General features: G+C 45.8%; 1 long non-coding RNA gene across 2 annotated transcripts in view; it reads right to left on the bottom strand.

Moving 5' to 3' along the window:
• Window positions 1-1,149: 1,149 nt before the first annotated feature.
• The window catches only part of LOC138580605 (uncharacterized), a 59,703-nt gene continuing 38,972 nt past the window's right edge, over window positions 1,150-21,880 (bottom strand). For both annotated transcript variants that reach the window (XR_011304299.1, XR_011304302.1), the window contains one exon: window positions 1,150-2,076. This is a non-coding gene — a long non-coding RNA (uncharacterized lncRNA). The remainder of the gene's footprint in view (window positions 2,077-21,880) is intronic.

Below are 21,880 nucleotides of genomic sequence, written 5' to 3'. Positions count from 1 at the left end.
GGCTACCCTAAATCAAATGAATAAAAATAACTAAAGTGCTATAGTCCTTGGCCTTCTCCCCCATGCCTTTAACACATATTGACCCATGCAATGGGTGGCCAGTGGGTTCTCACGGGCCAAGCACAGTTGGAGGGCGTCGCTCACACTGCTTATGCGATTTTGTTTCAAAAGTGGGACCAAAACCTTTCTTCTAAGGTCCATGTAATTATAGCATAAAAAATTAAAATGGACATCAGTTTCCACAGTATTTGAACAATATGGACAATCAGGGAGCTACCTGGATTCCATTTATTTCTTAAAGCAGCAGCGGGAGAATACCCGTACGTAATTTAATGCAGAGCGCTCTCGTAGCTTTGGGCGGCATCTAGTCCAAATACTGCTCAAAGCCATGGGTGCTCAAGAGTATGTTTAACTGGGCCAGTTTTACCAAGGTTTCCCTTTCCCTTTCCCATCTTGTGGCATGAGCAACTTTCATTTGCATTCCCTTTGCATTGTCCACAAGGCTTTCTGGGGCCTGGGACCAATATATCTCCAGCTTTCTCTTCTGAAGTATCTTCTTACTCAAGCTCTTCGCTCCTCCACCTCCAACTCCTTGAGGGTCAGTCGCTTTTCCAAGCAGCGAGCTGGGGGCAGATCTCTCTCTTCAGCTGGCGCCTCCCTCTGGAACAGCCTCCCTGCCTCTCTGAAACTTGAGCAGAACCATCTCCGTTTCCGCAAGCAGCTCAAGACTTTCCTCTTTGCTTCTGCCTTCTCTCTTCCTCTTCCCTGCTGATCGCCTGTCTGACACTGCACTGGTTACCTGGCTACCCTCTGAACCACGGGCCCAGGTCCCTGATCTCCCAGTTTCACACCTGCACTGCCTCTTGGTAACCCTGCACTTGGGGCTGTATCTGCAACCCTACAGCCCCCCTACCTGCACTACCTAACACTTGTTGTCTGCATCTAACCCCTGCACTGCTGGCTGCTAGCTGCACTTCCTGTTTTTTTGATGTTTTGATCCTATTTCTTGCACTTGCTCCACCTCTCCTTCCCCTGGCCCTGGCACTTTTCCCCTTTCCTATCCCCTGCACTTGCACCATCTAAATGTCACTGGGACTATTAAGATCGCTGTCTTGTCCCCCCCTTGTTCCCCTCCCCTGCCGCGCCGCGCCGCTCCTTGAAATACTTGTGTATAGGCACGCTATAAATAAAATATCATATGATATAATTTTCTCTTTAAAATTGTACGGGATAGTTTCAGGGTAATGCCAAAAGTTTTCCCAGCCCATATTAGTTAATTCATCTTTAATGGCCATAAACCAAGCGATGTTTGAACCTCAGCCTGGGATAGCAAATCCCTAAATGCCTCTTTGAATTTTGCAAGGTTGGGATTTGCCCACATTCAGACACAGAGGTACACAGGTTTTGCGCGGCAGATGCATCCAATACCTTGAATACTCGTGTTCATAACAATAGGGATATTCGGTGCATTCGCAGGGAGCCCCAAAATAGATTTTAGGAATGTTTGCTCTGTCATCTGTAATTTGCCAATATTACTCATGTCCCAGACCTCTGCTACATATATGGCCGCATGCTAGCTTGGGCCATATAAACCTTCAGGATGACACTCACAGGCCCCCCTCCATGTTCCTTAGTGACTCGAGACTTAGCGCCACAGTGTCTGGTCAAATTAAGAACAGCATGGTTAATTTGCTCTCCCCATGTGCAGTTAGCCTTCACCCTAACCCCTAAGTCATCCTACCAAAAAACATGGATAATTGTATTGTATTGTATTTGGTAATTTATAGAGCGCACATCCACAGGGGAACCAAGCAAAAAAGATTGCATCTAGGCGCAGATTTAATAAAGAACAGAACCAGAAAGCCAGCATTGTCTGCTATTTTAGATAAAAAGATATGTTTTCAGTTTCTTCCTAAATTTCAGCAATGACTTGGTATTTCATAGTTTGTAGGTTACGTCGAGGTATTTTCTTCTTGGAGTGACTGATAAAAAAACATTGATTTTGTTTTTTGCCGATTTAAACCAAGTCAATTACCTCACAAAACTCTTCAAAGATATTCAGTCGGTTCCGGGGGCCTATAGGGATGAACGAGAGAAATAGATCATAGAGAAGTTAAAATGGCGAATAGTAAATGTGAATGTGCCAAGTGCATCAAGAAACCTGTGAAAGGATATCCAAAGCCATAGAGGGGTGAGAACAAAAACTGTGTGCACACTGTTTAACAGCTGTAAAGGTGTCCCATAAAGATATCCATTCAGCCATCTTTACAAAAGCTGCTCAGTGCTAAGCAGGAAAATGGCATCCTGCTGGGTTCATCATGTGTCTTTGATTACATTCTGCTGCATGCTCAGTACTACTATAGGGACAGACTGCAAAGTATGTCACCCAATGCATAACTGTGATGTTTGTAGGTAATATTTACATTAATTATATTTTAAATACAAGATAGCACTTTTACTGTGAAACAGTACTTCAAACAACAGCGGAGCATCTATATCTATACCCACAAATCTCAAAATGTAACTATGTATTGTACAGTCCAACTGTATGGAGGTAACAAAAATTTTAAATTACCTTAAACGCAAGCTGGCAAGCCCCATAGCCTAAACCACACCCACAAAGGTAATATTGTGCTGGAACCCCCGATCCATTGCTCAATTTGACTCTTGGGGTGTTGGGTATTTGGAACAATTGTGAAAACAGCAATGATGTCAACTGTATGTACCACTTCATTTGTTATAAAAGTTGCGTGCATTGTACAGCTATAAGGAATGCTGTTGCTCCCCACACATGAATGTTCAGGGTTGACCTTATCCATTATTCCACTGTGGGAATGCACAGCCAAAGATTCCAAGAACCTTCTCCAACTGTCTTTACTCTACTGAGGTGTTTATGCCCAGGCAGAGATTACAAACTTCACTTGTTGTGATTTTGTCATATGTTAATGGCGTTCCAGCCCAAGGGATTGGAGGTACATCGGCAGGAGCAGGTAACTTGCCATATTTCCATTGTGCCCATGCTTTCACCAGAGCTGTAACCATGAAAAGGGGGTTGAGTTCTTTTCATTCAACATTTCTATAAGATGTGCCTGTACCACTTGCATATATTTCATATGTAAACTTTGCCAGTTGACAAGACTGGATGTAGACATTTGTTATGTGGCATTAATATTACAGACCAGTCTTGACGCTTCTTATAGAGTGACAGCAGGCAATTTGTGAGAGAAACCAGATATTAGCGTTGTAACCAAAATTCCTCGTTCCAATCTTCTGTCACTTGTGTCCAGTTGGCAGACAGCTTATGCTCTTATCACTTCCTCTAAAAGATTTTTTCGGACATAACTGAAAGTGGACAATTAGCTGTAACAATTACCTTTAGAAAACACTGCCTTCTGCAAATCTTGGGGAGCAGAGATCTTAAAACACTATTTCATCTAACATAACATAGAAGATGATAGGCTTGAATCAACAGAGAGGAAGTAATACATTTCTAATCCTTGCAACCTTAAAAACGCCCTTAAAATGTTACGGAGCAAAAATGAGGGACACGATGGGGTTGAAGGGGCAGAGTTAGGACAAAACAGACATAGTTTGTTGAAGGGGCGGAATCTGGTGAAGGTGCATAGGCTGGCAGAGGCGGAGTAAAGTTGGGGGAACGCATGCACTTATTTGGGCCTAGCGCAGCAGAAAGTCTAAATACACCACTGGGTGTCCGGAGAGAAGACCAGGCACCGTTTGCATATTCAAGTCTACATGGTCACTAATAATCCAACACACCTGAAAGCAATAGAGAAGGAAAGGGCTAGGTTTGGAGAGAGTGGAGAAGGAGCTAGTTGCAGAGCAGAATGAACGTGCTTTGCAGGTGGCAGCAGGTGACTGGGAGAGAGAAAGAGGAGGTGACTCGGAGAAGAGCAGAGAAGTTGGCTTGGGAGAAGAAAGGAGGGAGACTCAGGAGGCTGACGGAAGGAGGCACCAGAAGGCTGGAAAGAAAGAGGATCAGGAGTTTGGGAAGCGAGAGAGCCCCAGAAGGCTGGGGATAGGGTAGAGCATAGGGCGGAAAACCACTTGATAAGGAGGATGTGAAAGAGCCAGTGGAGTGGAAAAAATGAATTCAAGATGAGGAGGAAGTGGTGAGAGGTGAAACATCATGAAAAGGGGTAATAGGGAGGAAAGAGGAAAAATAATTTAAAAGTCTGTAATTGTGAAGAATAGAGGAAGAAGCCAGCCACAAAATGTTTATTCACTTCTATGAGCATTCTTTTTCCAAGCCATCTTTCCATGGTGTTATGGAGTGGGTACCTCATTGAACAAAGTGCTTTTTTTAGGTTAAAGCCAGACCGTTCATAGCAGCTGTCTGATATTCATTGCCGAACCTCAGCCTCTGGATTACCTCATCCTGTAGGTTTCACAAGTAGTTCTGGTATATTCGTCCAAACTCTCCTTGTCCGGTTTGGCTGCTTTGTCTATCCACTTAAAGTTGTGGAAGAACACCTTTGAATTCTAGCCTATCACAAACTTCTGCAGCAATGCTTTAGGTAGCGTTTGAGCTTTGGTGGGCTCGGTAACAACAGACTTTAGTAGGTTGAGAACAGCTAGTTTTTGTGCTATTAATTTATCCTGAATATTTCCATGGGAAGGAAGACCTCTGGGTGGTTCTTCTCTAGCCTCAGGATCCATCGACTATCAGATCTGCCTATGCTGGGTTTGATTCTTTAGACTCTCTGGTGTCAGACGGGTTCTATGGAATTGCTCCGCCCTCTGACTCCTCAATAAATTGCTCTCAGATTCAATAAAACAGCTTCAGTGTCATTTGCTGTGGCAAGAATTGTTATTACTGTTCTGCGCTTACAAACCTAAGGTCCACACTGAACTTGAGCTTTCATCCAAATTGAGGGATAATGGGAGGTCTGCACCAGATTCCCTGTTCCTGGATTCCTGTGGGGCTGGTGTCTTTTACTACTCTGTTTCCCTTGTCCCGATAGTCAGAACCCCCGGGAAAGGGCCCAGAAGTTTCTGTGTAGTCCTTTGCAGGTTTACCTGCATCATAGGGTTTGGCTCCCACTGCTGCTGTCTGACTTTCCCCTTGTCTAGTTGGAAGTCAGTGGAGTCATCGTCTTCGTGGGACTGTTGTGGAGACTGGGACCTGGGACATTGAAGTAGCCTCCAAATGCAGCATTGATCTCTTTGTAGCAGGACCCCCTTCTCCCCATAGACTAGACCCCAGCGCACTACTTGTTGGCTCTTGTGCTTCCTACCCTGGGATAGTAAATTTACTCTGCTGGGTCTCCCAAAGGGGTCGGGGAAGGCGAGAGCTGTTATGGCTGGATGGCCTTATTGGGCCACAGGAGTGTAGAAGGTCTAACCTCTTAGGTTTGGCCTTAAAGGTGGCAATATGATTGTTACGCGTCACGTGACGGAGAGAAGAGCTCAGTACCCCCACCTCAATCACTTTGCCCATATTGCCCTTCTGCTGGAAAACAGAATATGACACACATACAAAACCATTTGAATTACAGATACCAAGGAGAATCCTGGAAGCAAGGTTCCCATTGAGACAACCATACCCCCATATGAGACAGTATGATAGCTGTCCGAGTGATAGTCTGGAAGAAAGCAGGACAAAGTGAAGAAACGAAGAGAAATAATGACGTCATACGAATGCAAAGCTGACGTATATAGAGAAGAGATGCAGAAACCAGAGGCTGTAGATAATTCTATAAGGCATCAAGAAAGTATCGGGATGAATGACATCTTGGGACCAAAATGAAGGGACTCATGCTACAAAAGTAATGAAGATATCAAGCAATTTCACACGTGTAAATATGCAAAGAAACGCAAGCAGATGAAGTATTCTTGAGGCTAGGTTTATAGTAAATAGAGTGCGGGATGCGCCAACATGTACATATATATATATATTGTAGTCAGTAGAAGATGGATGTTCCCACTACGTACGACAACAGTGCTGAGCAAAAGAAGGAAGGCTGCTTTTTCATTTTTGTTGCGATCAAATAACAAGTGAATTACAGGCAAAACCTCAGAAAGGTGAGATTGGATGAGCCAAGAAACCAAAGCCTTATCAGACTGGGGTGAGCTGACATTAGATACAAATAGTGTGAAAGAGCCAAGCTTCCTGTTTAGAAGGCATCGACGAGAACAAGAAGACATCAGAGCTCTATTGAAAAATAGCATTTTAATACACTGAAAGCTCAATTTCTTGGTCTTTAGTCACATGGTGAGAAGATGTCGGACGAGCATGATGGTCAAACCTACGCACGAGAGCAGAGTGTGCCTTCACTCACCTGAATTCTTCAGTAGCAAGAAACATTTCCAAGGACGAGTTCAAAGCCCTAAATGACAGCAGCCCACTGAGGTGATGATGGATGGTCATGTTCATTGGTGGGAAGCTACGGTTAAGACAAGCTTGTCTGCACGTGGACGCTCAGCCTGCGTGCTGCTAACATAGGTTGGGAGGGTACTGACGGAGGTTAGAAAGTAACCAATGGTAGGGGACCGCATATAGTTTTGTAGCCAATTAGATGTTGCATATTTAGTGACGTTCATAGTGACACATTTTTAGGGAAGGCCTTAGTTGCCCCACCTGATGTTAAGAAGCCTATCACTTTATTTCACTGCCCAAACGAGTATGAATCATATATCTAGATCATGGGTGCACAACATATGGCCCGCGGGCCAGTTGCGGCCCGCCATGCAGTTTTGTCCGGCCCGCCAGCAACAAAGAGTTTCCTAATGGAGGGCGGCCCGCAAGCAGCATCGGCCGTCCTCCATTAGGAAAGTCTTTGTTGTCTCTGGGCCGGACAAAACACTGGCCCTCATTGGTTCAGTGCACACGAACCATGCAGCTTCTACGAGCCACGTAGTGCGTGTGTGCTGCACCAATGGAGTGCCAGCACTACGGCTGGCGTGGCCAGTAAGGCTTGATGCCGGAAGGCATTTCAGCCTTGTCACGCCCACGCCAGCCGTAGTGCCAGAAGCCTCGCCAGCGTTCCACCACGTCTGGGTCAGTACATGGTGGGGGGGCTGTATGTTTGTGTGTGTGTGTCTGTGTGTGTGTGTGTCTGTCTCGGGTCCGTCCTGACTGTGTTTTTTGTTTTTGTATGTTTGTTGAGATGCGGAGGTGGGGGGGTGTGTCGGGTGTGTCGGGTGTGTATGGGTATGTTTGTATTTGTATGTCTGCAGTGTATGTTGAGATTCGGGGGTGGGGGGTTTGTCAGGTCTGCTTGAATGTGTTTGTGTGCAAGTGCAGTGTGTGTTGAGATGCGGAGGGGGAGTGTTTGTCGGGTCTTCCTGAATGTGTTTGTGTGCAAGTTCAGTGTAAGTTGAGATGCGGGGGTGGGGTGTGTGTCGGGTCTGCCTGAATGTGTTTGTGTGAAGGTGGATTGTGTGTTGAGATGCAGAGGGGGGGGTGTGTGTCGGGTCTGCCTGAATGTGTTTGTGTGCAAGTGCAGTGTGTGTTGAGATGCGGGGGTGGGGTGTGTGTCGGGTCTGCCTGAATGTGTGTGCAAGTTCAGTGTATGTTGAGATGCGGGGGTGGGGTGTGTGTCTGGTCTGCCTGAATGTGTTTGTGTGCAAGTTGATTGTGTGTTGAGATGCGGAGGGGGTGTGTGTGTCAGGTCTGCCTGAACGTGTTTGTGTGCAAGTGCAGTGTGTGTTTAGATGCGGAGGGGTGGTGTGTGTCGGGTCTGCCTGAATGTGTTTGTGTGCAAGTTCAGGGTATGTTTAGATGCGGAGGGGGGTGTGTCGGGTCTACCTGAATGTGTTTGTGTGCAAGTGCAGTGTGTGTTGAGATGTGGAGTGGGAGTCTGTGTCGGGTCTGCCTGAATGTGTTTGTGTGCAAGTGCAGTGTATGTTGAGATGCGGGGGTGGGGTGTGTGTCGGGTCTGCCTGAATATGTTTGTGTGCAAGTGGATTGTGTGTTGAGATGCGGAGGGGGGGTGTGTGTTAGGTTTGCCTGAATGTGTTTGTGTGCAAGTGCAGTGTGTGTTGAGATGCGGAGGGGGGGTGCGTGTCGGGTCTGCCTGAATGTGTTTGTGTGAAAGTGGATTGTGTGTTGAGATGCAGAGGGGGGGTGTGTGTCGAGTCTGCCTGAATGTGTTTGTGTGCAAGTGCAGTGTGTGTTGAGATGCGGGGGTGGGGCGTGTGTCCGATCTGCCTGAATGTGTTTGTGTGCAAGTGCAGTGTGTGTTGAGATGCGGAGGGGGGGTGCGTGTCGGGTCTGCCTGAATGTGTTTGTGTGCAAGTGCAGTGTGTGTTGAGATGCGGAGGGGGGGTGTGTGTCGGGTCTGCTTGAATGTGTTTGTGTGCAAGTGCAGTGTGTGTTGAGATGCGGAGGAGGGGTGTGTGTCGGGTCTGCCTGAATGTGTTTGTGTGCACGTTCAGTGTATGTTGAGATGTGGGGGTGTGGGGTCCGGGTCTGTATGCGTGCATGCTTGTGAGTTTGTTTGGTGAGTTGGGGGGTTCAGGTCTGTATGGATGCATGGTGTATGCTTGTGGGTTTGTGTGCTGAGTTGGGGGTGGGGGGGTTTGGGTCTGTATGGGTGCATGGTGTATGCTTGTGGGTTTGTGTGCTGAGTTGGGGTGGGGGGTTCAGGTCTGTATGTTGCATGGTGTATGCTTGTGGGTTTGTGTGCTGAGTTGGGGGTGGGGGGTTTGGGTCTGTATGGGTGCATGGTGTATGCTTGCAAGTTTGTGTGCTGAGTTGGGGGTGGGGGTTCGGGTCTGTGTGGGTGCATGGTGTATGCTTGTGAGTTTGTGTGCTGAGTTGGGGGTGGGGGGTTCGGGTCTGTATGGGTTCATGGTGTATGCCTGTGGGTTTGTGTGCTGAGTTGGGGGTGGGGGTTCAGGTCTGTGTGGGTGCATGGTGTATGCTTGTGAGTTTGTGTGCTGAGTTGGGGTGGGGGGTTCGGGTCTGTATGGGTGCATGGTGTATGCTTGTGAGTTTGTGTGCTGAGTTGGGGATGGGGGTTCGGGTCTGTGTGGGTGCATGGTGTATGCTTGTGAGTTTGTGTGCTGAGTTGGGGTGGGGGGTTCGGGTCTGTATGGGTGCATGGTGTATGCTTGTGGGTTTGTGTGCTGAGGTGGGGTGGGGGGTTCAGGTCTGTATGTTGCATGGTGTATGCTTGTGGGTTTGTGTGCTGAGTTGGGGGTGCGGGGTTTGGGTCTGTATGGGTGCATGGTGTATGCTTGCAAGTTTGTGGGCTGAGTTGGGGGTGGGGGTTTTGGGTCTGTATGGGTGCATGGTATATGGTTGCGAGTTTGTGTGCTGAGTTGGGGGTGGGGGGTTTGGGTCTGTATGGGTGCATGGTGTATGCTTGTGAGTTTGTGTGCTGAGTTGGGGGTGGGGGGTTCGGGTCTGTATGGGTGCATGGTGTATGCTTGTGAGTTTGCGTGCTGAGTTGGGGGTGGAGGGTTCGGGTCTTTATGGGTGCATGGTGTATGCTTGTGGATTTGTGTGCTGAGTTGGGGGGCTTGAGTTTGTATGGGTGCATGGTGTATGCTTGTGAGTTTGTGTGCTGAGTTGGGGGTGGGGGTTCGGGTCTGTATGGGTGCATGGTGTATACTTGTTAGTTTGTATGCAGGGGTGGGGGGGTTGGGGTCTGTATGAGTATGTATGCATGGTGCATGCTTGGTGGCATGGGGCATAGTGTTTGCATGAGGGGTGGGTGTCTTGGGGCATAGTGTTTGCATGAGGGGTGGGTGTCATGGGGCATAGTGTTTGATTGAGGCGTGGGGGCCATGGGGCATAGTGTTTGCTTGAGGGGTGGGTACCTTGGGGCATAGTGTTTGCATGAGGGGTGGGTGTCATGGGGCATAGTGTTTGGTTAAGGGGTGGGAGCCATGGGGCATAGTGTTTAATCAAAATTGGGGGTTGAAAAAGCCTCTTGCCACGCCACACCCCACTGCGCCTACCGCCCCATCCACATTTACTTTTCGGCCCACTATAGCCATCATGTAAGGTACTTTCAGCCCTCTGTCAAAATCAGTTATGCACCCCTGATCTAGATGATCCGTTTAGACCCTATCACATTCACCCATACATTTTAAAGTTTTGCCACGTAGGATGATGTTAGTGATACGCAGGTTAACGTCATCAATGACGAATATTTGCTATAAAAGTGTGATTTCTTTATGATAGGCTTTAAGATCATAATGAGAGACGTCTGCTGATGTCCGTTGTACTCCCTGTTTTAGATAAATGATATTAAAACAGTTATCCTTTTGCCAACTACCTGAGTTGTTTCGTTTAGTGATGTTTGAATAAAAGTCTGCATCCCCTATCTAAAGGGTATTGCTATCTCATCTTAAAGGGATGGAAGGTCCAGTTCACGTGGTAGCAGAGATTTAATGGTTAGATAATCCATCGAGATAAGTACACTTTTGAGGTCCTGAAAATATCACACAACCTCTGCCATTCGGCTGAAAGGACGTGAGGCTCTCTGTAGATAGCGGTTTTTAGAATAACGCAAAGTCTTGCAAGCGAGGTTAGACGGGTCCCCTTGTTTTCATACAGAAACTCCTCCCGGCATCTACAGGAAGCTGAACAGATGGAAAGTTGAAGAGGACACTGAGGAGGCGTGCAATCCCAAGATTCGGAAGTTGAAAGATTCAAATGGTGAGTACAAAACTGAGCAAGGTGGTAAAAGAGTGAATGGGCAGTGGGTGAAGAAAGTGATGAAAGGGAAAACGAGTAACGGAGGGAGGTACTGTTAAATAGTGTGTAAAAATTGATTTGAGGGGAGGCCAAGCAATTTAAGGGAAAATCGTGAAGAGGAGCCACGATAGATAATGTTTTCGCACACAAATGGCACTGTTAGGACAGCTGTACTCATGCAGAGAACTACATTGGTGGGATTCTAGACGCAGTAATGAGGGGTCACTTCCTGTGCGAACAATCTTTGGCAGCCGCCGCATTCACCATTGAGAAAGCTGCCAGCATAGTGATGGGATGTTCTATGACGTTGTTTGTTGAACATGCATTGTTTGCCATTCTGGAAAAACCTAAAGGTACGTTGACTTCTCAAAGAGCTTCTGCCTATGAGGTGGTCATATCGAATCCAGCGATCAAAATAGTCAGATGCAGAATAGTGAAACCTGCCATGGTTGTTGTTGAACCACTGGCAGAGGGTGAGCATGCACATGATTGTTCGAATGATGAACTAGGAAGAGTTCTATGATGAGCTCCCAAGGGTAAAGGAAAATGCATTGGCAGCTCTCTTTATTGACGGTTCATTTAGAATCGATCAAAATGATGGACAGAGAAATACAGGTGCCGCTGTCATAAAGCACACGCCAATGGAGAGTTTGAAGAAGTGTCAAGTGCACGACTACCGTCTCATTTTTCGGCACAAGCTGCAGAGTTAGTAGCGCTGATTGTCGTGCTTAAAAATCATGCAGGCCAGGAAGTAGCAGTGTACAGTGACTCGGCCTATGTGACATCAACAGTGCACGCAAGATTGGCACATTGGAAAAGGAGAGGCTACCTCCGAGCTGACGGCACGCCAGTGCAGCACACAGTCTTATTGGACAGACTCATTAGAGAACTACAACTCCCAGTAACCATTGCAGTCATAAAATGTGCAGCTCACACTAAAAGGGCAGATTTTATTTCACAAAGCAGATGAGGAAACTAAACGTATTACATATACAGAAGTATGTAAATGAAAGTATGCTGATGATGATGCGTGTGCCAAATTGTTATAATAATCGGTCCAGAACTTAATTGGGGGAGCTCCAAGGGGAAGCACCCTAAGACGAAAAAGACTTGTGGATGCAGAGAGGGTGTTATTTAAACCAATCTCAAGCATTGTGGCGACAAGACAGTACTGGTAAACCGTTGATGCCTGTAGCCTTATTAAGGGTGGCGTTGGAACAGCTATACTACCCTGTGCATACAACTAGAGAGAGCCTCGCCGCAACAATAGCGGAGGATTGGTTTGTTCCAAATATAGTAGAACATGTTGCATTTCATGTAGTAAATTGTATCGTATGCCAAATGTTCACTGCTGGACACACATTGCACACAATTAGAGGAGTCATTCCGAGACCTAATGGTCCCTTCCAGCATTTACACATTGACTATGTCGACATGCTGCAAGTCTGTAATGGATACAGATATATGATAGTGGTAGTATGTCCCTTTTCAAGGTGGATCAAGGCTGGACAATGTACACACCCAGACACCACCTGTGCAGCCAGATTTCTAGTGCGAGAAGTTTTTCCTAGATGGGGAATATGTGAAGTATTGAGATCAGATAAGGGCCCTCATTTTGTTGATGAAGTCTTTGAACAAATAAGCTTGTTGCTTAGTATAAATCATAAGTTTTCATCGACATATCACCTGCAAGCAAATGGTGTCTGTGAGAGACTCAATGGCCTGCTTAAAGAGAGAAGTTGAAGTTGAACCTGAAAAAAGGATGTTTGCATTGTCTACCACTGCCATTATATGCATTAAGAAAACAGCCAAGGTCAGAACACCATTTTACCCCTCACGAGATAGTGACAGGGAGGCGGATGAGGACACCCCTCACACCTCCATCTAGAACTAGAAGTGACGCACAGCCAACAGCCGAATTGTTAGGAAAGAAGTTACGTGATTATCTTACATGTATGACTTCAAGTATCTCTGTCATTTCAGCTCAGCTCAAGCGAAAGAGGTGTAGGGCAACGCGGAACATTGAAGGAGATGCTACAGCAACAGGAGCAGATCCATTGTGTCTTCCTAAACTCTTTCCTGGAGATGCAGTTCTAATTCGCAATTTCATTCGGAAGTGGCACGAACCACGTTTCAACGGCCCTTTCATTGTAGAAGATGTCACACCGTCTGCAGTCAAAGTGCAGGACAGACGAGCCAGGATTTTCCTCTGCGATGTAAAGATCTACACTGGAGAGCCCGTATCACCCTCACACCCACCCGAAGAGAGCATCCGGGAAGAACCACAGCACATGCAGACTAGATCTATGACGAGGAAGACGGACGCAGAAGCTGTTGCCAAGTAAGTATAAAGAGTTTTATTGGACTGTGGCTTATTTCGGGACACTTTTTTCAATCACTAAGAGAGTAAGGGGAAAAATGTTTGGCCTTGCTGAAAGTCCTTTCGAGGGTGCCTATGGTGGTGCCTAACAACAACGCTTTCTGGACCATTTCTGCAATCTTTGTGTTCGTCTTACGCGCTTACCCCGCACTGGTAGGGAAAACTACCAATGTTTACTTGTTCTTGCAAGATCCAGAAAATGGCACCATTGTGAGAAGGTTGCACATAGCTATAAATGAGCAGATCCTCCAACTTCCTGAGTTCAGAGTGAAGAATACAAATGCCCATGTCACTGGATAATGCTTGTAGACTAGCCATTATAGTGTTTATTTATCTAATAGAGCAATGCCTGTATCTTGTTGGAAGACAAACCAATGTCCAAACCTTCCTGGGAGATCCGAGAAATGATGCAGAACTCAATAAAATATTGAAAGACATCATCAACAAAGTGAATGGATATTCTGAGAGAATCTTGAGGACGGAGGGCAAATTCCAAGAAAAAGAACCAAGGAAGATTTTCCAAATGAGGAACTTTTGTTTCATGCTGAAAGAAAATGTTCATGGTATCCGGCCAGAGGCCAAGTCGTGGCATTTATCAGGATTTTGAATACATTATTGCATAGTCAACCTGCTGAAACCGATCGAGGAACTTTTTGAGTCCATTCAGCAGATTTTAGAAAAGTGCATGATGTCGCCCCATTAAAAATACTTTTTCTTTCCTTAAACGTAAAACGGGCAGCATCAGTAGCAACTTCATCATGGAAGAGCATGACAGACGTCCACAATGTATTAAAGGTTGTTGCTTTAAGTGGTCATGTTTATGCACAATTTACACCTGTATTCTGTTCATAGTAATACTGTTCTCAATCAGAGTACGAACGTCATATTATGTAGACATAAGTAAAGTGAAACTTCCTGTGTATCCACCTGTGGAAGAAAAGAAGGATGCAGACGTGGCAACTACAAGGCAGCCAAAACCCTATGTGATTGTTCCTACCCTAGAGATACATATGAAGGCACCTGGTCCTGTGATAAGTGAACCAAGGTTAGTTTCTAGAAGAAAGTCACACATGGAGATTCTGCGAGACATTTTTATGCCTAAGGATCATGCTGAGACATCAGCATGATCATGGAAGAGCATGACCCTTGCAGATAATACCGTTGGAAAAATCGAAGGTGTGCTTCAGAAATAATGGCACAAGAAAAGTCAGAGAGAATGGGAACTGCAGTCGGATCTTTGATGCACCAAAATGAATCTTGGAACAGCAGTGGTTATGGGTCATTATTGGGCTTTTGGATCAAAAGCATATATGATATTGCCCAAAGACTGGGGAGGAATATGCACACTGGTGAATGATCATGTTCCTGCATTGGTGATTCCTAAAAGTGACCTGAACATTGACAGTTTCCCAAAAGCAGATGCTCATCGAAGAAAGAAGAGATCTTTGGAACTGGTTCATCGAATGAAGAGAGAGAATTACTTTTATGCCAAATCGATAGAAACCTTTGACTCTATCCCGTATGAACACAGATTATTTAGCCAGACATCGTTCATATTCACGTTAATTTTCATGCCGAGAATCCAGGTTGGAGCAAATACTAAATGGTTACAGATAACCAAATGGGAATTGCTGCAGATGATCAACACAACCATAAAAGGGTTCAATGCTATTAGGGAAGAGATGAGAGCCTTACGCCTAATGACTCTCCAGAACAGATACGTCTTGGACATGATCACAGTATGGATGGAGGTGTTTGTTCAAAAATCGGAGAATTATGTTGCACATTCATACCTTCTCACGATGATGAGAATGGCACCTTGACTGAGGCCATAGAAATGCTAACAAAGCTACACGTCCAGATGACAGACAAAGTAGAAGACATTGCTGATGACAGCTGGTTTGGAGCACTTTTCTCTCCTGGGTTCCACAATGGATAGCAGACATGTTCAAGTTCTGTGGAGCCCTGATTGTGTTAGTGTTGCTAGGATTCTGTGTGATCAAGATAATAATCATACAATGCAAGAAGACAACAAAGAAAGCTATGGGGATGAAAATGATGATTGATGTTGAATCAGGATGGAAGGCTAGAGATCTAATTGATGAAGAGATCAGAGACTTTGTGACAGGCAGTATCCATGCACCTGAGGGAACGAAGTTCCTGTATCCAAAGAACCATAAGAAGTATGTGGGAAGATGGATCTATTGTGGTCCAAGTGGGCAGTGCATGCTCATGACTTGGAACAAGGATGAGCATGTGAAATCAGCTGGATGCCTGAAAGGAGTCATAAAGTTATGGATTCCAAAGAAACATTTTTTCATCCAAGGATGTCTAGATGTGAAGGATGATGGGAGAGTGGTTGATGAATCAACCAGAGGGTGGAGTGCAGAGAAGAAACTAAGTACCCTTACCTCAATCACTTCGCCCACATTACCTATCTGCTGGAAAACAGAATAAGACACACTTACAAAGCCATTTGAATTACAGATACCAAGAAGAATCCTGAAAGCAAGGTTCCCATTGAGACAACCATACCTGCATATGAGACAGTATGATGGCTGTCCGAGTGATAGTCCCGAAGAAAGCAGGACAAAGTGAAGAAACAAAGAGAAATAATGACGTCATACAAATGCAAAGCTGACGTATATAGAGAAGAGATGCAGAAACCAGAGGCTGTAGATAATTCTATAAGGCATCAAGGAAGTATCGGGATGAATGACATCTTGGGACCAAGATGAAGGGACTCATGCTACAAAAGTAATGAAGATATCAAGCAATTTCACACGTGTAAATATGCAAAGAAACGCAAGCAGATTAAGTATTCTTGAGGCTAGCTTTATAGTAAATAGAGTGCGGCATGCGCCAACATGTACATATATATATATTGGAGTCAGTAGAAGATGGATGTTCCCACTACATACGATAGCAGTGCTGAGCAAAAGAAGGAAGGCTGCTTTTTCATTTTTGTCACAATCAGAAAACGAGTGAATTACAGGCGAAAACTTAGAAAGGCGAGGTTGGATGAGTCAAGAAACCAAGGCCTTATCAGACAGAGGTGAGCTGGCATTGGATACAAATTGTGTGAAAGAGCGAAGCTTCCTGTTCAGAAATCTCAATTTTGTGGTCTTTAGTCACGTGGGGAGAAGAAGTCAGACAAGCATGATGGTCACACCTATGCACGAGGGCAGAGTGTGCCTTCTCTCCCCTGAATTGTTCAGTAGCAAGGAACATTTCCAAGGATGAGTTCAAAGCCCTAATTGACAGCAGACCACTGAGGTGATGATGGATGGTTATGTTAATTAGTGGGAAGCTATAGTTAAGACTAGCTTATCTGCACCTTGACGCTTAGCCTGCGTGCTGCCAACAAAGGTTGGGAGGGTACTGACGGCGTTCAGAAAGTAAGCAATGGTAGGGGACCGCATGATCAAGGGTCCTATAGTTGTGTAGCCAATTAGACGTCGTATATTTAGTGACGTTCATAGTGACACATTTTTAGGGAAGGCCTTAGTTGCCCCACCTGATGTTAAGAAGCCTATCACTTTATTTCACTGCCCCAACGAGTATGAATCATATACCTAGATGATCCGTTTAGACCCTATCACATTCACCCATAAGTTTTAAAGTTTTACCACGTAAGATGATGTTAGTAATACGCCGGTTAACGTCAGCAATGACGAATATTTTGCTAAAAAAGTGTGATTTTGTTAATGAGAGGCTTTGAGATCGTAATGAGAGACGTCTGCTGATGTCCGTTGTACTCTCTGTTTTAGGTAATTGATATTAAAACAGTTATCCGTTTGCCAACTACCTGAGTTGTTTCGTTTATTGATGTTTGAATACAATTCTGCATCTCCATCTATCTCAATGGTATTGCTATCTCATCTTAAAGGGCTGGAAGGTCCACTTCAGAGACCAAGATGGAGTGACTCCAGATCCCAGCTATTCCACCCTCAAGTCAACGTTCACTGGCTCGAGTGGAACCTGGCTGCCTGTAACTCCACATTTTTGGTCCCCACAACCAAGCAGGCTACTTCATCACACTGCCTATTCACATGACAATTGCAGTATTTTCAAGAACCAACCCCAGTCAAACGACATTAGGTTCAATTTAGTCAGAAATATCAAAATGTACTTTATGAGTACAACCTTCAGTCTCCCCTTCTATAAATGATCACACTGGGTGGATGCTCGTGAGCCCAAAGAAGATGATCACCTTAGAGTGAAGCCCCTGACAAAGAGGGAAGGCCGACTGGAGTTATGCCCGCTTCCGTTTGCTGGATGATCTCCCCAAAGGGTCTGAGAGTCCCTAAGGTTCGCTAACTCTGGTGATTCCAATCTTGAAATTTTCAGTCCCACCGGGGTCGAGATATCAAGATCTATAAAGGGTATGGAGCGAAAGTCGGATGGACTGGCCATAGTGGCGGGGGTGATCCTGCTGGTGTACCCCGGGTGAGTTGAGGGCAGTCCCGAGGCCTGTCAACCAGCAGAGACAGTGGTGGAGGCAGACCGAGGTTTTGTGACCCATAGGTGGGGGGGGCACCCGAGCGGTGCAGTACACTCAATGTGGCACACAGAGAGGGGAGTCTGAGTGGGTCCGCATTGGCGATCCCATGCCGCCATGATAGATGCTCGGTTCGCAGAATGTTGAGGTCCCGCCGGAGACAAGATGGTATGAGTGGAGCCCAGAAGGTGACTAACCCTCATGCCCTCTCCTGGAGTGTAGTGTACGGAGCTCGAGATACAGGTAAACAATATTCTGCGGATGGATAAGGTATGAATCGAGCTGGAGCAAGGCAATAATCTGGAGCAGGAAACATTAGATTGTCGAGCTGACATTGAGTCGGGCTGAGGCCACAAGAGGAAGGCTTCAGGAGGGGTGGGCGGCACAGGTTTGTGTGACCCAGACATCTAATCCACCCTAGGGGGATCAGCTGAAGATAGCATGTGAGGTCTTACAAAGGGTGACCAGCCAAGTGCTATTGGTGAAGCAATGATGGTCAGAACATTGTAACTCTGGTGTGCTGCTAGGGGAGAATCTTTGCATTGGGCCTCATTAGGACCCTGGCGGAGAGGGTGTTACGCCAGCGTAGTGCATGGCGTACCTCTCCGCCATACTACGAGTTCCCGTAGCGCCATGGAGGTTTTCTCCGCCTGGTTTTACCAGCCGGAGAAAACCATGGCGCTACGGGACCTCGTTGTTAATTACGCCACCGTATTTTACGGTGGCGTAATTAACTCCTTCCCCACTCCCATTATACCCTATGGGGCGAAAATGGGAATGGGGAAGGGCAGAATGGGGATTGGGGATTTACCGCTCCGCCGAGGTCGGAATGGGGCGGTAAATCCGCCAACCCCCATGGCGCTATCGGCGGCTTTCCGCCATGCTTCGCGGTGCATTTAGCACCGCGAAGTCCGCCTGGGTCGTAATGAGGCCCATTGTGTTTAAACGGTTGGGTTCTGAACAGTGACCAGCTTTTCCTTGCAGTGGCCAGTGACAAACGGTGGGAAGTCAACAGGAGGCTGGCCACTGAGGAACAAATGTCTTAAAGTGCTCCTAGCACCCGGCGTAAAAGAGGCAGCTGATCCGCGGATAGACAGCGCAACAGTGATGGCAAGGTAGATTAATCTGTGCTGGACTGATCTCTAAGTGACAGTTTTATTTTGGGGAGACAACTGGAAACAATAAACAGGTCAAGACTACCACAGCATTTACAGTGACACTGGACTCTGTGGTCACTTTGTTTGAGACAGTGTCTACTAATGAGACCCGAAATGGCATAAGATTGTGAGATCATTCGAATTGGGGTCCATACCAGCTGAGGGTGGTCCATTTTTGGTCCTGGGACAGAGATTTCCCCAATGGCCTCGGGGAAAGGCAAGAAGGGAGAGCAACAACCACAGCGAGATTTATTTCGCACTGCAGAACGCAACGAAAAAGCGGTCCACCACAGACCAATCGTCTAGAGCTTCCTCTCCATCCTAGGAAAATGTTATGTCGGTGCTGGGATGCATCAATAAAACGGTGTCGCGACTTGAGGTCAAATTTGACCACCAGGGCGAGAATGTGGCACAGCTGGAAACCAGAACATCAACCCTAGAAGAAAAAACCTCTGAATAGAATGTCAATGTTCTCAGATGGTACCAAAAACCACTGTATGGAAAAATGGGTTATAGCTCATCAGGAAATCCAGAGGACTTTGTGGACCAGGACCAATGTGCTAGCACCCAAAGAGAGGGTACATGTACAGGTACATGGATGACAACCAATTATGTGTTATCAATATTCAATTGAATTGATGTTATTAGGTCTGAGGTGAATATGGCTACATACACTTCCTTTTGTTTCCCACGTTCCCTCTCCATGTGATCCAGCCTTACGGCACTTACAACTTGGGGCTAAAGTATTGACAATCCCTATATGTTGAACCATTCCTCCCTCAATATGGTCAGTCTTTTAATTACCCATACCAGACTGTACCGATTACTGTGAGCAGAAGACTGTCCTGATGATAGTGGCTTTACCCATACATGCCACAGAAACCAGTCGACAGTGGATGCTACTTACAAGAGGCACAAATCGCGCCTACCTTGTAGTTTGAGCATTTCTTTTTACCAACTACCCATGACCCGTCATATCTACATCATTTCACGACGGATTATGGGACTTGGTGTCTTCTTCGTTGTGTGTTATGTTGAACATTGTATGTAAATGTATCTGCGTCGTTTTTAGACCTGAGTACACCATGGCCAGGAAGACAATCTAGTGGCTAATAAACTGACAGATACCCCACTAGATGCCTCTCCAATTGACCATAGGTGCACCTTTTTAAGTGATCACTGAGCACTTCTCTTCCTATTTCCACTTACACATATTGGAAGAGAGTGGCACAGGTCCAACAAGGCTGAAAGTATTACCTACCTAGAAGTGGTTAGTTTATTTCTTTTTCTATCCACTGTTTGTAAGCGGCACAGCACCGTTACCTAGAGGAGGCTTTGCACTTAGGCAGGGATAGTCAGATGTTCATTATATCCTTTTGTGTCCTTCCATCACAGCCTTGTTTGTACATGTACCCTCTCTTTGGGTGCTAGCACATTGGTCCTGGTCCACATAGGCCTCTGGATTTCCTGATGAGCTATAACCCATTTTTCCATACAGTGGTTTTTGCCCTATGTTTGTGTTAAAACTATTTTAGAGTAAGGGCCATACCCTGTTTACTCTCCCTCCCGCCCTCACGGTTCTTCTACTCAGATGGTACCAGCCATGAAGGAGTTTAGGACTACTACTTGGCCTCCTGGGAGGTGCTGAAGGGGAGGCCTGATAGCTTTTGCGGTACGGCAGCTGTCAATGGGAGATGTTCACCCTAACGGGACACGATAGACGATTTCTACTTCATCTAATTTTCTTCTCCTCATCTTTTTTTGTAGTTATTGTTGCTGCAGTATGTTTTCCCAGGCTACTGGAAGGTGGAGCTTTGAGTGCTTAGGACACTACTAAACTGCATTACACGCATGAAGTGCCGCGCAGAGTGGTAGCATTGAGTAGTCTGCTGTGGTCCGCTTTGAGCGGTGAACTGTGGGACTGTCCAGCAGAAAGAACAATGATACATTGCAGACTGCAGCCCCCATAGGTAGCTACTAGGTAAGAGTTAACTTACCATTTCCTTGAAACATATTGCCGCGTTGGAGGCGGACACTACTGTGTTTTTTTTCTCCGGCTCGCTCCTAACAAGATTGGAAAGTAAAAGGGAAAGTCTTTACTTTATTTTGTATGGATGAACGTACTTACTGTTTATACTTAGCACTATTGGAAAACCTGCCTTGGCACTCTCTTTTTGACTGCTGAAATTCTGGGAAAGGTTGTAAACAAAGCAAAAGACGGTACCGCTAGACAAACCAAACCTTATGCACAGACAATTGGTCCTGCACAAAGCAGAAAGAACAATGATACATTGCAGACTGCAGCCCCCATGGGTAGCTACTAGGTAAGAGTTAACTTACCATTACCTTGAAACATATTGCCGCGTTGGAGACGGACACTACTGTGTTTTTTTTCTCCGGCTCGCTCCTAACAAGATTGGAAAGTAAAAGGGAAAGTCTTTATTTTGTATGGATGAAAGTACTTACTGTTTATACTTAGTGTTTTTTGGAAGAGTGGAGTTTGTGGCGGGACTCCCTCTCTCCTGCGCACCCTTTATTTGGTTGTTAGTTGAATTAGACCTGCAGCCAGAGTCATAGTTTGTCAAGGAACCAACTCCGAGGTTCCTACTGTCTAGAAAGATTGTGGGGGGAGTGACAAACTTTTGGACTGGAAAGGCGCTGGTTGGATTTGATAGTCCAGTATTTGTTTGTAGGTAGTTTGCACAAGAAAATAGATGGTCCAGGTTGTTGGTGTGTTAAACATGAGATTTATAGGTTTATTCCTTGTTATAATCAGCACCAATGAAAGACATCATTGGATGTAAATGTAATATTCATAACATGATGATATGTTACACAGCCGACGCGCGTTTCAACCTAAGTCTTTTTCAAGGCCAATTGGGTTTGGTGGTTGAGTTTCCAGGTGGAATGGGCTGGTCCTCCCAAGTGTGGGTGCCAGAGGGCTGAATAGCCGTACTTGGCCGGGTTCGGCAATGCTGTTGTGTGGAGTCGTGGATCGGCTATTATATTACATTTACATCCAATGATGTCTTTCATTGGTGCTGATTATAACAAGGAATAAACCTATAAATCTCATGTTTAACACACCAACAACCTGGACCATCTATTTTCTTGTGCAAACTACCTACAAACAAATACTGGACTATCAAATCCAACCAGCGCCTTTCCAGTCC

Source organism: Ambystoma mexicanum, chromosome 1p (assembly GCF_040938575.1).
Source record: "Ambystoma mexicanum isolate Mex_15411 chromosome 1p, UKY_AmexF1_1, whole genome shotgun sequence".
In the NCBI taxonomy this organism is placed as follows: domain Eukaryota; kingdom Metazoa; phylum Chordata; class Amphibia; order Caudata; family Ambystomatidae; genus Ambystoma; species Ambystoma mexicanum.
Note: the sequence above shows the minus strand (reverse complement) of the source record. Positions and strands in the feature narration are given on the sequence as shown.